Source organism: Dama dama, chromosome 12 (genome assembly GCF_033118175.1).
Source record: "Dama dama isolate Ldn47 chromosome 12, ASM3311817v1, whole genome shotgun sequence".
Classification (NCBI taxonomy): Eukaryota; Metazoa; Chordata; class Mammalia; order Artiodactyla; family Cervidae; genus Dama; species Dama dama.
Window position 1 is genome coordinate 91,250,489 of NC_083692.1, and position 20,899 is coordinate 91,271,387.

General features: G+C 42.5%; 1 protein-coding gene and 1 non-coding gene across 4 annotated transcripts in view; one reads left to right on the forward strand and one right to left on the reverse strand.

Annotated features, from left to right (window-relative positions):
- Positions 1–20,899, forward strand: part of ARSB (arylsulfatase B) — a 158,955-nt gene that overhangs the window by 54,834 nt on the left and 83,222 nt on the right. The window lies entirely within an intron of this gene.
- On the reverse strand, positions 17,999–18,105 carry LOC133067482 (U6 spliceosomal RNA). Its single transcript, XR_009695274.1, has one exon. It is a non-coding gene; the product is annotated as a U6 spliceosomal RNA (small nuclear RNA).

The following is a 20,899-nucleotide window of genomic DNA, read 5'->3' on the forward strand; positions in this document are numbered from 1 at the left end:
CAGTCCCGGCAGCCAGCCAGGAGGAGGGTGGAAGTGGGGGGGATGGGGACCTTTACAAAAGGCAGCGTTTGCAGACCGAACTGTGAAAAGGCCCAAATGTGATGCCATCACGGGTCCTGCCATTGACAAGCGATCCTGACAGGCTGGCCAAGTAATCACGTTGGATCTGAGCACAGCTCAGTCCAGAAAAGAAAACCAAGACCCCAGGGTTAAGTCACACAAACAGGAAGCTAGATTTCCATTATTGGCAGTAGATAGGGCACCTCTGTCAGCCACAGGTCTGGTTGCAGTGACGGCTCTCCTGGTACCAGGCTTGGTGCCCTGAGGGTGACAGGAATTCCTTGTATTCTTTTTTAAATCGTCCGTCTGTATTGCAATGCCTGGTAGCTGATGGGCTCAACGCTGGCTGAAGTCCACCAGCCTCCCTATATGCTTCGCAGTTGAAAGTGTGCTCTTCCGCGCTGTAATTTAAAGCTAGAAATCCAAGATGTTGAGTCACCAGCATAGGTATTTTCCACACAGCTGCAAGTGAAAACTCACAATGGACTTGGCCAGCTGTGCGCCCGCCCTGCCCACGGCCTCTCCTCCTCTGTGGCTGTCTGCTCACTGGGGCTCTCGGTGCAAAGCCTTTCTGAGCACGTAACAAAAAAATATCTTCAGAGGTAATAGATGCTGTCCTAGAATGAAGATCCTGCCTTTGTGATTGTAGGAATAAGCCCAAATCAAATATGAAGAATAAACTTCCGAATGTTTTAACTCAGCTGAAACACACGCACAATGCCAGCAACCAGCTGAGTTACAACCATTATTGAGAATCGTGTCTGTGGTAATTCAAGACTCCCCAGGAAAGATCCCATGACTCCCTGCAGCCTCCAGTCTTCACTCTGAACCCAAGTCCTGGAAATGCTTTTTACCGAGTTGAGGGAAGCGCAGGGTCAGGAGTAATAAAATGCCCTGAGAAACCGCCTCTTAGTTTTCCTCTGGGCAAATAAACTCAGCGTGTAATAAAAAGGTCCAAAGCCAACTTTGAAAGCATAATTACTCTGTCAAGCCCCCTTCTCTCGGGTGGAATATGGCTTTTCATCAAGGCCTGGCCAGGGGTTGAGTGGCCTCCGTGTCACCCTCTCTGATCCCCAGGCTTTCATCTCTTTTCTCTATATCCTTTTTAACGCAAATAGTGGACAGTCTTGGATCTTTCACTTGGGCTGGGCTTCCCATGAACAAAGTGCCCCTTGAGAGTGGGGACCATGAATCGAACTCTCCATTGTCTTTTCTCACAACGCGCTAACCAGCAGTCATGGGCGCTGAGAGGTGCTGAATGAAGGCCTTGCAAATAATAGGTTTCTTTTTATTCTTAACTGACATCAGGTGTCATTCATTTTGCTTCTATATTAATTCAGGCCAAACTAAAAACAACAGCAAAACAAGAACACCAAAAACCCCCAAGATCAGACATCACAGGTCCCGTGGGCTTGTTCTCATTAAAGTCATATACGCACCCTTCTGGCGCTGGGCAGGATGGAGCAGCCACAGAAGGCCTGTCCCTGTCATGGACTCCAGCTAAAATCTCTGGACAGTACCGAAAACAACTGCCTGGGGCACCTGAAAAGTAAGCAACAGCAGGCAAATGGTGAACGGGGTTAAAGTAAAGCATCACCCACACCCAAAGTGAGTTTTGTGGGATTTGTTTTCACTCCTCTGTCTCTGGGCTTTGACCCAAGGGCTGATGGAACTGTGGAACTATGTAGCAGGTGTTGGCAGCAAAATTTCCAGGTGAAACCCCCTTATTTATAACCAGAGCTTTGAGGAATACTTTTGCTGGAGAACACAGGAGAATTTCCATTTCATTTGTTTCCTTTTATTTTTTTCTCATTTCTCTCCTGACCCTGCCTCAAGGCAGCCCCGCTTGAGGATCTGCTTGGCTTTGGTGGTGAGGGTTTGGGCTCCTAAAGTCCAATAAGAAGATTCTTTCTGACCAGAGGACCAGGGAGAAAGGGGCCCCTTTTATACAAGGATAGTGGGAGATTGCTGTTACTATCTTTCTCTTTGCTTTTTTGCTGCTTTGCTCCCAAAGGCAACCTCAGTTGTGTTTCTGTGGGGCTAAAATCTGAGAAAAGCCTGTCTTTTTGGCCAGAGGAGCCAGGAAAGGAGAACTCTGGGGGCTGGAAGGTATAGGGGAATCTCAGAGAAGAGAGTTAGGAAAGAGGATCTGCTGACTATGTGAGTGAACTGACTTCAGTCCCAGCTGCTCATGTGTCACACAGACCCAAAGAAGCAAAGCAAAGACTCCAAGAACTCATCTGCAACATAAACCAATGCCTGAACCCTAGACTAACCCCTGGGTTGGGCACACACTGGGCAAACCCAAACATCATAGCAATGATTTTTAAAACCTAAGCTAACATTAGGACCACTGCCTGTAGACAAGACAGACCTTGTACTCTAAATCTAACTAGGTTGGTTATAACCATTCTCCATAAAATAAAGTTGAATACTCTTGAATGGAAAATAGAAATTCTTGAGTGAGGTAGAAAGGGAAATGAAGGACCAAATTAAATTTTTAGAACTGAAAAGTACAGTGAAAAGTGAAAATAAAAATCGCTCAGTCGTTTCTGACCCTGCAACCCCATGGCCATACAGTCCATGGAATTCTCCAGGCCAGAATACTGGAGTAGGTAGCCTTTCCCTTCTCCAGGGGATCTTCCCAACCCAAGGATCGAACTCAGGTCTCCCTCATTGCAGGCAGGTTCTTTACCAGCTGAGCCACAAAGGAAGCCCGAAAAGGATAGTACCGAAAATGAAACATTCATGCTATGGGCCCAGTAGCAGAATGAAGATGATAGAGCAAAGAGTCAGTGAACTTCAGTATAGATCAACAGACATTACTCAGTGTGAAAGACAGGAAAAAGAACACAAGCTGAGCTGAAGGACCTATGGAATACTATCAAAAGGCTTAACATTTATGTCATTAGAGTCCCAGAAACAAAGGGAAAATATTGGTGCAGAAAAAAAAATGTGAAGGGATAAAGTCTGAGAAGTTCACAATTTTGGTGAAAGACACATGGTATAGGTTCAAGAAGCTCAATAAAATCGGATTAACCCGAAGAAAACCTCATCTACCTTGTAATCAAATTGCTGAAAACCAAAGATGAAAAAATATCTTGAAAGCAGAAATTCTGATTGTGGGAATTTACCCAAGAGAAATGAAAACATGTTTATACAAAAACCTATGCTGCTACTGCTACCAAGTCACTTCAGTCGCGTCCGACCCTGTGCGACCCCATAGACAGCAGCCCATCAGGCTCCCCCGTCCCTGGGATTCTCCAGGCAAGAACACTGGAGTGGGTTGCCATTTCCTTCTCCAATGCATGAAAGTGAAAAATGATCATGTCAGTGTATGACAAAAACCACTACAATATTGTAAAGTAATTAGCCTCCCACTAATAAAAATAAATGGAAAAAAAAAAGTGAAAAATGAAAGTGAAGTCACTCAGTCGTGTCCAACTCTTAGTGACCCCATGGACTGCAGCCTACCAGGCTCCTCCATCCATGGGATTTTCCAGGCAAGAATACTGGAGTGGGGTGCCATTGCCTTCTCCAACAAAAACCTATACCCTCATATTAATAGCAACTTTATTGTTAATTGCTAGAAACTGGAAAAAACTCAAATGCCCTTCAACTAGTAAAGAGATACACAAAATTATAGTACATCGGTACAGTGGACTATTACTTAGCAATATAATGAACCATTATACATGCACTAACATGCTTGAATCTCGAATGCATTGTACTTCTGCAAGAACCCAGACTCGAAAGGTTTCGTTGTCTGTGTTCAGTCCCTAAGTCCAGTGGGACTCTTTGCAACCTAGTGGACTGCAGCACAGCAGGCTTCCCCATCCTTTACTTATCTCCCAGGTAGTTGCAAAAAGTTACAAAAGGTTACACACTGTGATTCTTCCTATATGACATTCTGGGAAAGCAGAACTTTGAAGATGGAGAAATAATCAGTGGTTGTCAGGGATTAAGGGTGGGGTGCAGCGTTTGGCTCTGGAGGGGCATCACAAGGGAGGGATTCTGGGTTGATGGCGTTTTCTGTATCTGTGTTGACCTTAAAAGTTCTTTTACCAGCAAAAAATGAGTTAACTCCAGAATAGCAAAGAGCTGCAAATTCAGAACAAGCAAGCTATAGTGAAAGAATAGGCATGTCCAACAAAGGAGAGGAACATTATTTTATAAAGATGAAGAAGTTGGGAAGGGTTGTTTTGAATGAATTTCTGCTGGAGAAAAGAGAGTTTAAGACGTTTGTGGTCTTTCATTACCTGAGTTGTTGGGATCATTGATTTCCTGTAAGAGATACAGTATACATCTTTTCCTCTTGAGGTCTGTCTTTGGTGGTTCTTTCCTGCTGGTGATTATTCTATTGTGGTCTGTAATTGACAATTCTTTCTGTAATTGACTGGGAGCGGTACTGTTTGAGAACGTCCCCTTCTGGTTCCAACTCCATTTTAGTGAGTCTTCCCTTTATTAATTTTCACATTTAATTGTGGTGCTGCACATATGACTTCACTTGTCAAAATGAATAGCACTACACACCAAAACAAGTGAATTTTACCATACACAAATCAGAAAATAAAAAATAAATCACTAGCATGGTATTTCATATCTGATAGGGTTAATATATCTTTATGACTACATGGAGTATGGAAAGATTCATGTAATCTCTTATCTATTTTGAAGTCATTTGCCACTTGACTCCACATTTAAAGTTGCAGGAAGTAAAAAATGGAATAAACAATGAAGCAGTCTCTTCAGGTCCATACAAAAAGTTTTCCAAAAAAGAATTTTGTGTCTCACATGCCAGGCGTATGTTTTATAGAGTCAACTTACCACAAAGGCCATGATGAGAAAACTGAGGCAGAAAAAGTTGGTGTCTGTAAGAGACAAATGTTGAATCCAGGAGAGATCTACTGATTTTAAAAGAAGCAAGGTCAGTTTGTTGGCTTGGCGAAAAGAAGAACAAGGCATCTGCTATGTCCTGGAAGCTCTGGGTTTTGATGACTAGGGTGGTGTTGAGAATTCCCTGTCCAGGAGAATCATGTCTGGTGTACTGACGTACATACCTGTGTAGTTGCTGTTCAGTGGCTCCATCGTGTCCGACTCTTTGCAGCCCGGCTTCCCTGTCCTTCACTACCTCCCAGAGTTTACTCAAACTCATGTCCATTGTGATACCATGGATGGTGATACCATCCAACCATCCCATCCTCTGTTGCCCCTTCTTCTCCTGCCCTTGATTTTTCCCAGCATTGGAGTCTTTTCCAATGATTCAGTTCTTCATATCAGGTGGCCAAAGTATTAGAGCTTCAGCATCAGTCCTTCCAAGGAGTATTCAAGGTTGATTTCCTTTAGGATTGACTAGTTTGATCTCCTTGCAGTCCAAGGGACTCTCAAGAGTCTTCTCCAACACCACAGTTCAAAAGCATCAGTTCTTCAGTGCTTAGCTTTCATTATGGTCCAACTCTCACATTCATAATGACTGTTGGAAAAGTCATAGCTTTGACTATATGGACCTTTGTTGGCGAAGTGATATACCTTGCCTGTACTCTGAATACACTTGGAGTGGGCAGGCTTGGACTATTTCCATGAAACAGATTGTAAATGTAGTTGTGACAATAGGAAGAGTTTTCCTGAACGTAGGATTTCTTCCTTAGTCCACCTCTCATCCAAAGGGCAAAAAATGCAGGATGGATGCTTAATTTCAGTGAGATCCCACCGGCTGACCAGAGCCATACTTTTGCCCACTGCTTATTCTGCCTTTGAAGTTCTATCATCACCTTGCCTCATCTTACACCATTATGGATCTTATCAATTTTAATACACAAATGTATTATAAAACCTGTTGATTTTAAGAACCTTTGCCTACCTCCAAGTCACAAACATATTCTCATACATTTTTCTATAGAAGTTGAATGGTTTTAGCATTTACATTTAGATTTTGGATCCATCTTTTATTTCTCACACAGCTTTGTTTTGTTAAGATATAACTCACATTACCATCAAAGTGTACAATTCAGTGGTTTTTAGTATATTCACAGAGTGGTGCAATCATCATCATAATTTATTTTTTATCTTCTCCACACAAAAAAATCCTGTATCCATCACCATTTTCCCTTCTTCCTAGCCTTTGGAAGGCACTAATCTATTTTCTGTCTCTGTAGATTTGCCTATTCTGGACATTTTATATAAATGGAAAAATACAATATATGACCTGTTTTATCTGGCCTCTTTCATTAGCATAATGTTTTCAAGATTCACCAATATTGTAGAACGTGTCAGAACTTTATTCTTTTTATTGTTGAGTAATATTCCTTTTTGCTTCCTATATATTGCTGAAAATATATCTTATCCTTTCATCAACTCATGGACATTGAGTCTTTCCGCTTTTTTTGGCAGTTATGAATAACGCTGCTATGAGCATTTATACACGAGCTTTTGTGTGGATATATGTTTTCATTTCTTTTGAATGCACACCTAGCAGTGGAATTTCTGGGTCATGTGGCACCTGTATGTTTAACTTCTTGAGAGACTGCTGCACTCTTTCCAGAGCAGCTGTGCCACTTTACCTTCCTGCCAGCAGTGTATGAGGGTCCTAGTTTCCCCACATCCTCACCAACACTCCTCATTGTCTTTTTTTATTATAGCCATTCTATTAAACGTGAAGTGGTATCGCTTGTGGTTTTCATTTGCATCCCCCTGGACATTTTTTCATGTGCTTATTGCTCATTTGTGTATCTTCTTTGGAGAAATATCTGTTCAAATCCTTCGCTCATATTTTAATTTTTTTTTTTACTATTGAGTTGAAATATTAGCCATCTTTAATTAATTTTCCCAAATGTTTTGAAGTAGGAATTGGTCAAGGTTCTTTTCCCCCCGATAGATATTCAACTACTCTAGAATCATTTGTTGCGAAGACTTTTTCTTCAACTGACTTATTTGGCACCTTCGCTATATATCAAATAATAATTAAGGGTGGTTCTTTTATTAGGCTGCCTATTCTAGTATCAAGATAGGCAGGAGAAACATCAACAGTCTCAGGTATGTGGATGATACCACTCTACTGACAGAAAGCGAAGAGGAACTAAAGAGCCTCTTGATGAGGGTGAAGGAGGAGAGGGAAAGAACCGACTTAAGACTAAATATTAAAAAAAAACTAAGATCATGGCATCCAGCCCCATTACTACATGACAAATAGAAAGGGAAAAGGTGGAAGTAGTGACAGACTTCTTAGGCTTCAAAATCACTGTGATGGTGACTGCAGCCATGAAATCAGAAGATGATTGCTTCTTATCAGGAAAGCGATCACAAACCTAGATATGTGTTGAAAAGCAGCGACATTATTCTGCCGACAAAGGTCCGTATAGTCAAGGCTATGGCCTTCCCAGTGGTCACGTACGGTTGTGAGAGCTGGACCATAAAGAAGGCAAAATGCCGAAGAATTGATGCCTTTGAACTGTGATGCTAGAGAAGACTCTTGAAAGTCCTTTGGACTGCAAGGAGATCAAACCAGTCAATCTTAAGGGAGATCAACCCTGAATATTCACTGGAAGGACTGATGCTGATGCTGAAACTCCAGTATTTCAGTATCTGATGCAAACAGACAACTCATTAGAAAATACCCTGATGTTGAGAAAGATTGAGGGCAGAAGAAGAGAGTGTCAGAGATGAGATAGCTGGATGGCATCACTGATGCCATGAATATGAACTTGGGCAAACTCCAGGAGTTGGTGGGGGACAGGGAGACCTGGTGTGCTGCAGTCCATGGGGTCACAAAAAGTCAGATATGACTGGGTGACTGAACAAAAACAATTCTAGTGTACCTAGCTGTCTTGATTACTGTAGCTTTATAGGGGGTCTTGGAAGTTGGCTAGTGTACTTCTCCCAACATTGTTCTTTTATTTGAAACTTGGTTGCCATCCTAGGATAAGCCTCATTTGCTCATCATGATTGTGGTAGGCAGGGTAATATTCCCTTCTCTTCCCCCAGAGATGTTCACATCCTAAAGTCTTGAGCCTGTGAATATCGTATGTTGTATGGCAAAGGGGAACTAAGATTGCAGACTGAATTAAGGTTGCCAACCAGCTGACCTTAAGATGGGAATATTACCTGATTGGGCCAAATGGAATCACAAGAGTCTTTAAACGTGGAAGAGAGAGACAAAGAGGAGGTCAAAGTAATACCAAATGAGAAAAACTCAATCAGCCATTGCTGACTTTGAGACAGAGGAAGAAAGCCTTGAGCCAAGGAAGTCTAGTGCCTCTAGAAACTGGAAATGGCCAAGAAGCAATCTTCCTCTATTGTCTCAGAGAGGGGATGAAGCCATCGCAACACCTTGATTTAGCCCAGCGATTGTTGCTTCAGACTTCTAAACTGTAGACCTCTAAGATGATACTGAAAGGTTGTTGCTGAACCATGAAAGACACCCTGATTCTTGGCCTCTGGAGAAGAGTTCAATCCGGGGCCAGAGACGAGGCTTGATCGCTCAGAGCTTTTGTGTAATAGAGTTTTATTAAAGTATAAAGGAGATAGAGAAAGCTTCTGACATAGATATCAGAAGGGGGATGGAGAGTACCCCCTCACTAGTGTTAGCAATGGAGTTATATACTTTTAATTAGTTATTACAGTGAATCAATAGTATGTCCGGAGGTTGTAAAGACCTTACTAGACCCACTCCCATAATTTACATTTTAAGATTACAGGGTTAGCCAGAAAGTTTTTTCCAGAGACTGTCCTCAGGCAGGATACCTTATTGTTATATAATCCTAAGGAATGTAGAGGGGAAAAAAAATGTGTGTCCCTTCTTCCTCCTTGAGAATTCCAGACCCCTCTCTCCTTGGGGACCCCTAGACTTCTTATCAACCCACCTAGGAATTGACTCTCTCAATACATTTGTGTTGTTTAAGTGGGTAAATTTGTAGTAATTTGTTATTGAAGCCATAGAAACCTAATAAATCATGTATTAACATTTTTATATATAGCTGGATTTGATTTACTAAAATTTTATTGAGGATTTTTGCATGTCTGTTCACTGTAATTTTCTTTTTTTGTAACATCTTTGGCTATGGAATCAGAGTAATGTTGGCCCCAAAGAATGAGTTAGGAAGTTTCAGCTTCCGTTTTCTGGAAGAGCTATTTTAATTTTTGTTTTCGTGTTCATTCCTGCTCTTTTTCATTCTTCTGTGCTTCTAGTGTAGAATGGCCTCCTTTAAGTCCAAGTGTGTTCATATATAGTCCATGCAATTATCTAACCACTTTGCCATGTACTCTATGTCTGCATGTTTTCATGTGAAATACATGCTATTTTATTATCAGTTGCCTTTTTTTCCCTTATGTTACATTTAGAGTTATTTTAGAAAAATTAGGTGTGCAAGTATAATATGTATGAATTCCACTATAGGGCAGTCAAAGGACCATGACAAAATATTTGTTGTTATAAAAAGGGGATGTTAGGCTTGAAAGACTTGAGAACCATGATATAGAAGCTTTCCCTGCCCTATTTCAGAACTTTCCCAGTTATTACAGTTGTTATCAGGTAAAAAGGTAAAGTCTGTGAATGAGCCCACAGACAGGTCACATATTACCATATCCACAATGAAAACGAAACAACCACAACAGTGAAAACATGTTCATGTTCTATCTCACCTGCAAAGTAATTTAACACAACTATTCTACCCATCCAACACAGGGCGTCCAGCCACAATGCTCATATATATGCATGGTAATCACAGGTGTCAATCCACAAAGATAGAAGTGCAAAAAGCATAACTTGCTCCCCCGCACCGCCTGCAACCCTCACCAAATAACTAAGCTTAGTCCTGTCAGAGTCCCAACTCTGCTTGGAGGAATCCTGTTTTCAGTCCATTCAGATCATCTCAGTTAATCCAAGGTGTCTGTGTCTCATGTCTGCCTCCTCACCAGGAGCCAAAATATTGCAGCTGAGGGGAGCTTGTGGACCCTCAGTCCTGCTCACTGTCTGCAGAAACCTCCAGATTCCTTTCTGGTCTTTGAGCATCATCCATCTAGATTATGCTGCAGCCTCCTTGCCTGCAGACTCGGGCCCTCTCTTGCTGCATCTGTGCTTTTCTCAGGAGCAAAAGGAAACCGTCCATCAGTGGGGCTGCAGTCTCTTCCACACTGTGATCTCAGGGCCTCCGAGCCCCCGGCCGTTGCCACCTGTGACACCTCTCTGGGCACGGGGCAATGCAGGGAACCTTGCTTTCCTGTCCCGTGCCACCAGGCTCCCCTGGGGCAGGAAAGACAGGCTGTTTCCGCTTGCTCTCGGATGCCCACATCGCCCATTCTCTCTACCCTGTGATGCAGGCCGGGAGCCCAGAGTGCCTTCTTAACGTCACAGCCACGTCCTCTGGCTCTGCTTTCGTTCCTCTCTCCTCCCCTCACTGGCTCTGAGTGATTTTGGAAGTTAAACCTAGTAGCCCATCCATCTGCTGACTCCTTCCCTGAGGCCATTCCCCGAATGCCCTGCTCACTTCCTGGGTGAAGGAAGTCACAGGACAACTGGAATTACTAGGAATGAGAGAAACCTGATAGACTGTCTCAAAACACTTTTCCAGTAGGGCCATAAGGCTTGTGAAGCACTCTGCCCTGGCATCATTTTCTCTCTTCCAACTTCAGGCTTAACTCTTTGCCAGGATTGTAGAAGTCTGTGTGTGCCTGCTATTGTGACCTAAACATGACCTGTGGAGGTGGTCACCTCCTTTTTCTAGGTCTACACTGCCCTTAACTATCTCACAGGCCTCTGACTGTCTCAGTGATGTGAGGTTATCATTTTAATGTTTTTAATTACTGTGTGATGCTTCTTTCAGTGGTGTCCCTAAAATACATCAATGTGGATCACCTAACCTTGTGAAAACAGGGAAATAGTTTTTAGTTTTAAAACTAAAAATCATATTTTTTTCTTTTAAAATTAATATTTTTTTCTCTTCCTTCCCTCATTCGTAGGCCGCCAACTCTCCCTACAGAGACCATCTCCAGCAGCCTGCACCATCCTAATTTGCAGATTCTAGCCTGCTGGGAAATTAGGAAGCCAGCCATCATACATGTTATTAGAAATGTGGCTGAGACTAAATGGGCCCTGAGTTAGGATCTGATTGCAGGAACTTGGTGGTGCCCCTGGTGGTCACTCAGGGACATTTATTTAGATTTGTTTGGTCTTTTTTCTTTAATCCTAGGAGATGTTGCATTTCCCAGGTGCCGGACCTCTCTCTCTCAACATCCTTTTGTCTCCTGCTAAAATGCTTCCACTTTAACCACTTGCCTGTCATTGAGCATAGAGACCCAGGCTGCCCCCCATGCGTTCTCTTCTCCTCCAGCTTCCTTCTCTCCCAAGAGCTAGCCCTGTCTTCACCTGCTTGAGATGGCCAGTGTCACCGGATTTCTTCTCATTCTCACTGCACATCCCAGTCAAAAAGGGTGCTGCCCGCCTCCCCTGAGCAGGAGGACCCAGAGTCCTCCTGAGTGTGTCTCTCTGTGCCTTTGGATCAGGTGTCGTCTGAAGAGCTGAAAGGAGTCTTCTTGTACCTGTCTGAAGTATGTTCATCATTTGAAATTCCTTAAACAGACTTCTTAATATTTAGGTACATTGAAGGATTTTTTTTTTTGTTTCTGCCATTAAATGTTTCACTCTTCTGTTTTTTTTTTTTTTCTCCTTCTTATGTTTTATTAAGATGTAATTGACATCCAGCATTGTATAAGGTGTATGGCATAATGATTTGACTTATATACATCATTAAATGATTAGCACAATAAATTTAGTGAACGCCCATCATCACCTAGGTACAAAATTTTTAAAAAGAAATATATTTTTTCCCTGTGATGAGAAATCTTAGGATTTACTCTTCTGTTCTTCTTCAGAGAGGATCATTAGTGTTGGTCCGTGCTTGTGCTCAATCACATCTTTGTGACCTCATGGACCGTAACCCACCAGGGTCTTCTGTCCATGGGGTTTCCCAGGCAAGAACACTGGAGTGGATTGCCATTTCCTCCTCCAGGGGATCTTCCTGATGCAGGGATTAAACCCACATCTCCTGTGTCTCCTGCATTGCAGGAGTTCTCATGACTTTTTTTTTTTTTTGGTCTCTCCCGCTATAATTAGACAATCATGTGTCACTGAGATCCTTTAGCAGTTAGCAAACTTCAGAGAAGAGCTCTGGGAAAACAAAACTGCCTGTGCACAAAGCTTATTGGTTTTTCCGAGTAACCCTAAAAGCAAATCTTACTACTTGTGAAGTAGCGATCCGATAAAAATCAGTTTGTTTCTGCTTCGGGGTTAAATTCAGAATACTTAACTTGTGTTGTGTATTTGGAAACGTAAAGAGAAATTAGTAGTTGATGCTTAACCAGATAGAAAATGTGAGCTATCATTCTCTCTAAAACATCGTAGGCCTTAATTCTGTATTTCTCACATACAAGTAGTTATGACACTTGTTATTTTGCAACCACACTTTTACTTTTTTCTACCTCTTGATGATATTTTCACTTCTCTCTTGCTTTCTTTAAATTTGCCGGACTCTGAAGTGCTTCTCTGATATTTTTTCATCTATCACTTCTTGATTGACATTAGTGACAGATAAACAAACTAGTAAAAAAAAAAAAAAAAAATTATCTGGCTACCTAAAGGGATTTCAAGTCTGATAGGGGAGTCAAATAATTTGTGAGTAAACTATGAAACTCCATCAAGATGCCAAAACATTTTAGTTTGCCCTGAAATTCATAACTTTATTAGTATAAAAAAAAGTCAAGCATTCTTTCAAGATCAAACTGCAAGAAAAACAAGGAGAGCTTTAGCTGCAAGAAAGGACTGAATAAACATTTGGTACTTTTTTTGGCCCTAAATATTCCAAACACAGGGCTTCTGTGCTACTTGTTAGGGGATCCAGAACATGGAGATCAAAGCTAGTGTTACCCCTGCCTTCTAAGTGAGAGTGACTCATAACATCTTGTGCTTACAACTTTCATTTAAGGATCTCCAAGATCTGTGACTACCTATGATTTAAATTTCAGAGAAAAGTTTAGATATTTGCCTACCAATATGCAATAAATTAGGACGCTGTTTTTCAGTTCCCAGTTCCATTTTAACTTTTGAGACCAAATGTTTTCAATCTTTCAACAGATTTTTGAGACTTTTCATCCTTAAGTTTTAAAAGAGAAGATAAAATCCCATTGGTATCTCATCATTATAAGCAATGATATTAGCCCTGTAAAAATGAGGAAATCTTTGACTACAACTGTGTGTAATTTTTTTTTTCTTCTTAATCCCCATTCATTCCTGATTTTGCCCTTTTCTTGCATCCATCTTCCTTTATCTTCAGCTCTTTTGGTGGCTGTCTCAGTTATTTGGGGGCTGGCTGCCAATTCCATTCCACCAGAGTCCCCCTGATGCTAGTTTGGCAGGAACACCCTCCTTTGCTGATTCTTTTAATCAAGATGTAAAGTCTGATTATGTCTGGCTAGGAATTGGGGGTCAGAGCATGAATCTACCCTGAATGCTGCAAACCATTTGAAACTCCTACAAATATTCAGATGAGCATCTGCATAAAGATTCCTTTTCTGAAATTTAATTTGAATAACAGTTCAAATTAAATTGGTACCTTAAATTTGTACCTCTATGACCACTGTACCTCTTTCTTTGATAATTGATGTACTCTCTTTGGGGCTTTCTAGGTGGTGCAGTGATAAAGAATCCGCTTCCCAATGCAAGAGACTTAGATGTGGGTTTGATCCCTGTGTTGGGAATATCCCCTGGTGGAGGAAATGGCAACCCACTCCAGTATTCTTGCCTGGGAAATCCCATGGACAGAAGAGCCTAGTGGACTCCAGTCCACGGGGTCACAAAAAGTCAGACATGACTGAGCATGCATGCTCTTTTTAAATTCATGAAAACTGAAAGGAGTCGTAACGACAAAACCCCTCACAACTCATTGTGTTTTTATGACTCTTAAGAAATTACATACAGAGAAGAGAATGCTCCCTGGAAGGGTCTATGCTTGGAATACTTTCTTCCTACAAAAGCTGGTTATAATACCTAACTCTCGCATCTGTTTAATAAACACCCAGCTAGGAGCCTGTGTTGCTCTGCATACTTTGATGATCCCCATGAATGAAAATAGCTAACGTGTATCAAGCACTACTTCTGTGCCAGATTCTGTGTTAAAGTCGGTATTGTTGTTATCTTCACTTTTCAAATGGGGGAAGTTAGGCCTAGAAACAGCGTGATTTGCTCAAAGTCACAACACTCAACTCTTTCCCTTGAGTATGCTTCTGCAAAATTAGAAATGTGGCCATAGAAATGATAGGGAGAAATAATATTAGTCATAAAACAGCTAGACATCTTTGTGTTTATATATAGTTATTGTTCAGCTCAAGTTTTCCTTATGTTCTGGCAACAGAGTATTCTTAAAAGCATGGTTCGCTTAGTCTTTAATTAAGAAGCTCGATGCAGAACACGTCCCATCTAGCGTGTAATTGAATCAGGCCCTTGAGCCTCATGCCCCTCGTGTCTGGGCTCTCCTGTCTCAGACGGTGGTTGGCGGTGCCCTGTCATTCTGCTTCCAGCTCCTCCACAGCACCTAGTCACCCACTGCTTACTTCCAATGTTGAGATCTCTCTTTTTCTACCCATTCCATGTAAAAGGACCTTGTCTGTGTTATTTACTTCCATTTCCCCAAAGCTGGAGTGGTCCCTGGGCCATGAAATCCATAAAGAATTGTTTAAGGGGGTGAGTGAGGGCTCTTCTCCAGGCCAGGACCGTGCTTCCTCAAATGCAGTCCAACAGGCCCCTTTGATTTCAGTGTAACTGATCGGGTGCCAGATTGGACAAACAATTCCGGTATTTGTGGGTTGGATGTGCTTAAATCCTCGTGGGGTTCCAGGAGCGCCTCTTGCCAATATCCTGTAAAATAAGCGGCCTCTGTGTGCAGAACAGCTTCCTAAAAGTCAAGGTCATGGGGCGACTGGATGAAGGCTCAGAAAACTTCTCTATGGTAATCAGAGAACTTTTAGTATCTTCAGTCTGCATTTCTGAGGGCCTTTCTTCCATTCACTTATTTGTCCCCTTTCCCCAGCCTCAAATCCTCCAGCCCTCCTCTCTGGCAGGCCTTGTGCGAGGTCCTGGGAATGCAAACAAGAATGAGACATTATTCTTGTCCTAGAGAGCCAGAGTTCTCTCAGACGATAAACCATGAATGATTGATTAACACCAGGCAGAGATAAGTGTGATAGAGAAGTATAACGAACATGCAGGAGGACAGTGGAGAGACAGACTGTCTGGGGGAGTAAGGAAAAAAGCAGCAAGGTGACATTGAAGTCAGGCAGGAAGGACAGCGAGGGCATTTTAGGCAAAGGAACCCACATGGACCCACAGAAAGTCAGCGTGCTCAATTCCAACATCAGAAGCAGGTTCCCTGTGGCTGAAACAGGGGGCGCGCTTTGTGGAGATGGGCAGGAGCCATGACCCAGAAGTAGTGTGGAGCCACATGTGAAGGATTCTAGGTGTTGGACGGAAGTTTGAGCTTTTTGCCAATTGAGAAGCGATTAGAGGTCTTGAAACACACACGTGGCCTGATTGGTTTGGGGCATTGTCATGCCTCTGATGACAATGTGAAATGTTCCACATGTTACCCCAAGAGTCCAGGTGAGGGCAGTGCCAAACCCTGGAGGAGGGGGAGGTGGATTGGAGTCCATTTTCAAGGTCAACTTGGCAGAAATGAATGTGTTGGATGTAGAGCAGGAGGGAAAGAGAAGAACATCAGATGGTAAATTGAATGTCCGGGTAGATATGCTCTCCAGAAGCTTTTACCAGGAGAAGATTGAATTTACCCAGTCCTTTAGATCCAGTCTCCAAACTTTTCGGCACCAGGGACTCGTTTCCTGGATCTTTTCACGGACCGGAGGGGTGGGCAGGGGGATGGTTTCAGATGATTCAAGTGCGTTACATTTATTTCTATTATTACATCAGCTCCATCTCGGATCGTCAGGCATTAGATCCCAGAGGTTGGGGACCCTTGGTTAAAACATAGATTAACTCTCCAATTTGCAGTCTAAAAGAATCAACCAGAGTACAGGTCCTTTTATGGGACAAAGAGGCTTCTAGATCTTTGAAATCCTGTTGTCTGCTCACGAGTCGCACGCCAGTGGGTGGTCCTGTTGAGAGGGAAGTCCAGGCCCTGGTGCAAGGCTGTTGGAGCCCTCCTTGCTTTTTGATCCAGGATCCCCAAGTCAGAGTGAGGGGCTGCTTTGGGTTAGCCAAGGTTGAAAGGTCCCAGGGAGCAGCAAGATGGAAATATACACTGACGGTTCAGAGAAGCCTTCCTTCCACAGCCAAGTCACAGCATTGTACTGCGTGGGGAGGAGTCCTCGAGACCAGTGTTGTTGTCATGGTTCCATCTTAATTTTTATCAGCTGGATGCGAATTAGGCTTCATTGTAACATGCTTAATGCATTTGCTCAGATCTTTGGCTAACCAGTGTTTTTCCATGACTTTTTGACAGCTATTTTTGTTCAATAATGAATAATAAAGTGAGATTTACCATCTGTAGATGACAACATTTGTTTTATTTTGACATTTCTTTGCTAGACGGCAATGATTTTATAATTAGGTTTTTCTTCTGCCAAAAACATTGTTGAGAAAACGTTTTCCCTGAAAAAAAAAAAAAAAAGTTTCATAGCTTACTATGCTAGTTGGAGTCATCTTATTTTGATTTGGAAGTTTTTCCTAAGTCAGTTGGGAAATGAAACAAGAAAAATCTCTCTTGAAAATTAATTCTTAACAAGAACAAAGATTAACTGTTGCCAAAAAGAAAATGAGGAGAGAAAATGAAAAGAATCGTGTTTGAAATGGTAGTGGTTCCATCAATGTCCTTTTGAATTTTAATTTATATCAGACTTAAGTGAACAATATTGGAAACCCCCTTCACTACTTTCTTTCAAGTGAGCTGACTTTATTCTTGTTGTTACTTTGATCACTTTTATATCTAACTCTTTGAAATACCTGTGAGACTGTCCTAGAACTGGTGGACAGTACCCTATTTCTCAAAGGCCTAAGTCTGTGAATTTTTTGCTGAGAAGTGGCGACTATCAGCCAATGCCTCCCGGCCAGGTCCCTGGCAAAGCTGAATGGCCCTCTTCATGCCGTAGATCTGCAGTTGGCTTTGTGACTGGGGAGCCCAAGAGAATGAGCTGCAGGTGTGTCGATTAACAGCGCTTTCTCCCTGGGGTGCTCTCAGAAAAATGATGGAGGAAGCCACGTCGATAACAGATAGTAGACTCACTCTTCATTGCTAATGGGAAAAACATCACAGACGCTAACGGCAAAAACAGCCACACTCACTGCATCAGCGCCTCCCAAATAAGACGTGGAAGCACCTTCCAGCTCCTACAGTAGCAGCGGAGGCCAAATTCTCTTTACAGCCCAGAGTATTTTCCTTTCTGAGTCATACCTCAAGGCTGCTCCTAAAATCAGATTGCAGACCCAGCCCACCCTATCTCCATCACCTCTGCTCTTATTGCTGTCATCGTCATCACCCAGCGTTTTTGCTTTGAGCTCTAACAAATAGGTAGAATTGAAAGAGACATTGCCTAATGTTTCAAAGGAGTATATCTATCAAAAATGGACACAGCAGGCGCCTCCTACAAGCACTGAGCCAGTATCATGCAGCGGTCTCCAACCTTTCTGGCACCAGGGATTGGTTTTGTGTAAGACAATTTTTCCACAAACCAAGTCCAGGGGATGATTTGGGCATGATTCAAGCACATTACATTTATTGTGCACTTCATTTCTATTATTACTGCATCAGCTCCACCTCAGATCATTAGGCATTAAATCCGAGATGCTGGGGACCCCTGATTTATAGCAATCCAGAGAGCAGAGGGAAATGAGTGCTGTCGTAGATATCCTTAACTACATTTTTCCAGTGTATTTTTTTTTTTTTTAAATATGGAACGCTTCACGAATTTGCGTGTCATCCTTGCGCAGGGGCCATGCTAATCTTCTCTGTATCGTTCCAATCTTAGTATATGTGCTGCCGAAGCGAGCACTCCAGTGTATTTTTGTATCACATGAGTAGCACCTTCTTTTAAGTTCTGATGCATTGATTATTGGTGACTAATACTCAGTGAAGAATAAGGAGCATGGAGGAATTCCCTTTATCTAAAGATGGTGCCCCTTGTTTTGAACATGTAGGGTCTCAGATCAGTTCAGTCACTCAGTCGTGTCTGACTCTTTGTGACCCCATGAACTGCAGCACACCAAGGTTCCCTGTCCATCACCAACTCTCATAGCTTGCTCAAAGTCATGTCAGTTGAGTCAGTGATGCCATTCAACCATCTCATCCTCTGTCATCCCCTTCTCCTCCCACCTTCAATCTTTCCCAGCATCAGGATCTTTTCCAATGAGTCAGTTCTTCGCATCACGTGACCAAAGTATTGGAGTTTCAGCTTCAGCATCAGTCCTTTCAGTGAATATTCAGGACTGATTTCCTTTAGGATGCACTGGTTGGATCTCCTTGCAGTCCAAGGAACTCTCAAGAGTCTTCTCCAACACCACAGTTCAAAAGCATCAATTCTTTGCCTCTCAGCTTTCTTTATAGTCCAACTCTCACATCCATACATGATTACTGGAAAAACCATAGCTTTGACTAGACAGACCTTTGTTGGCAAAGTAATGTCTCTGCTTTTTAATATGCTGTCTAGGTTGGTCATAGCTCTTCTTCCAAGGAGCAAGCGTCTTTTAATTTCATGGCTGCAGTCACCATCTGCAGTGATTTTGGAGCCTCCCAAAATAAAGTCTGTCACTATTTCCATTGTTTCCCCCATCTATTTGCCATGAAGTGATGGGACCAGATGCCATGATCTTAGTTTTCTGAATGTTTAGTTTTAAGCCACCTTTTTCACTTTCCTCTTTCACTTTCATCAAGAGGCTCTTTAGTTCTTCTTCGCTTTCTGTCATAAGTGTGGTGTCATCTGCTTATCTGAGGTTATTGATATTTCTCCCAGCAACCTTGATTCCAGCTTGTGCTTCATCCAGCCTGGCACTTCACATGATGTACTCTGCATATAAGTTAAGTAATCAGAGTGACGATATACAGCCTTGATGTACTCCTTTCCCGATTTGGAACCAGTCTGTTGTTCTATGTCCAGTTCTAACTGTTGCTTCTTGACATGCATACATATTTCTCAGGAGTCAGGTAAGGTGGTCTGGTATTCCCATCTCTTTAAGAATTTTCCAGTTTATTGTGATCCACACAGTCAAAGGCTCATGTGAAATAGAATGTGTATTTAATAAAGTGGCCTGGATGACCATTTGTTTTGTCAGGAAGAGATGTGAGGTTTCAGAAAAGGTTCTTGGAAGTCTGATAGCCAATGATGAGATTGACTGTCACCCACTCACGTGTTAAAGAATTGTTCCCTTCATCTAATATGGCTCAAGACTCTTCCCTCTCCCCTTCTTGAGGCCCAGAGAAGAAGCAAAGACCTGTTGTGTCAAGGGCTTGGTCAGAAGCCCCCCTGACAGTAGAGCCTTGAATTTCCTCCCCACCAGCAGCAGGGACACCTCTGGAGGGAGTCACTGTCTCCTTGAAGCAGCTGTCCTGCTGTGTCACGGGGATTGTATGCACATGGTTGAGAGGGACTGTGTTTATTATATTTTTCTCAGGGAAGTGAAACTTAACGTCCCTAAAAAACCCACTCCACTCCAGGCACATCAGGAGCAGGGCGCTCAGGGGGCAGGAAGTGACTGGGAGTCACACAGACTTTGAATCCTAACGTTGCCAGTTAAGGGCAGTTTGGCTTTTTCAAATCTCTCTCTCCCCCTTCCTCTCTCTCTCTCTCTGTTTCATGACAAAAGAGTTATAATACTAGACTATCTGTATTGATATAAATAATGTTGTTGTTCAGTTGCTTAGTCATGTCTGACTCTTTGTGACCCCATGGACTGCAGCATGCCAGGCCTCCCTGTCCATCACCAGCTCCCGGAGTTTACCCAAACTCATGTCCGTTGAGTCGCTGATGCCATCCAACCATCTCATCCTCTGTCGTCCCCTTCTCTTCCTGCCTTCAATTTTTCCCAGCATCAGGGCCTTTTCTAATGTAAGGCCCTGATGCTGGAAAATATATGTAATTTCTAATATAAATATTAGCTCCCATTTATTGAGCACTTAGATTGTTCCAGGTCCCTAGCCAGACAACTGTCATAAATGATGTGACTTAATTCTTACCAAAATATATGAATGAGGTAGAAATTATTGTCTCTACATTAAAGGTGAGGAAACTTTGGCAGTGTATTTCCCCGGGTCACACAGCTAGTGAGTGGCTGGCATCAGGCTTCAATTCCAGGTCTATCAGACTCCAGATTCTGTGATAATATGAAATTAAAGCAGTGCCTAGTGCAGAGTGGGTGCTTAACAAAGGCTGGTTCTCCTTCCTTACGTGAGAATCCTTTGGCTGTGGTAGAGCTTGATTTCTGTGTTAAGATTTCTTTATACGTGCATGCTTAGTCACTCAGTCATGTCCAGCTCGGCAACCCATTGCTCTGTAGCCTGGCAAGCTCTTCTGTCCGTGGGATTTTTCAGACAAGAATCCTGGAGTGGCTTACCATTTGCTTCTCCAAGATTTCTTTATATATTTGTTCTATAGAGCAGATCTGTCATACTGCACCCAGCCCCGTGGTTCATTTGGACAATAGTGGCTTTTAGGAAAACAGTTAATTGGGATATAATATACATGTAAATATATGGGCTTCCCGAGTGGCTCAGATGGTTAAAGAATCTGTCTGCAATGTGGAAGACCCAGGTTTGATCCCTGGGTTGGGAAGATCCCCTGGAGGAGGGTATGG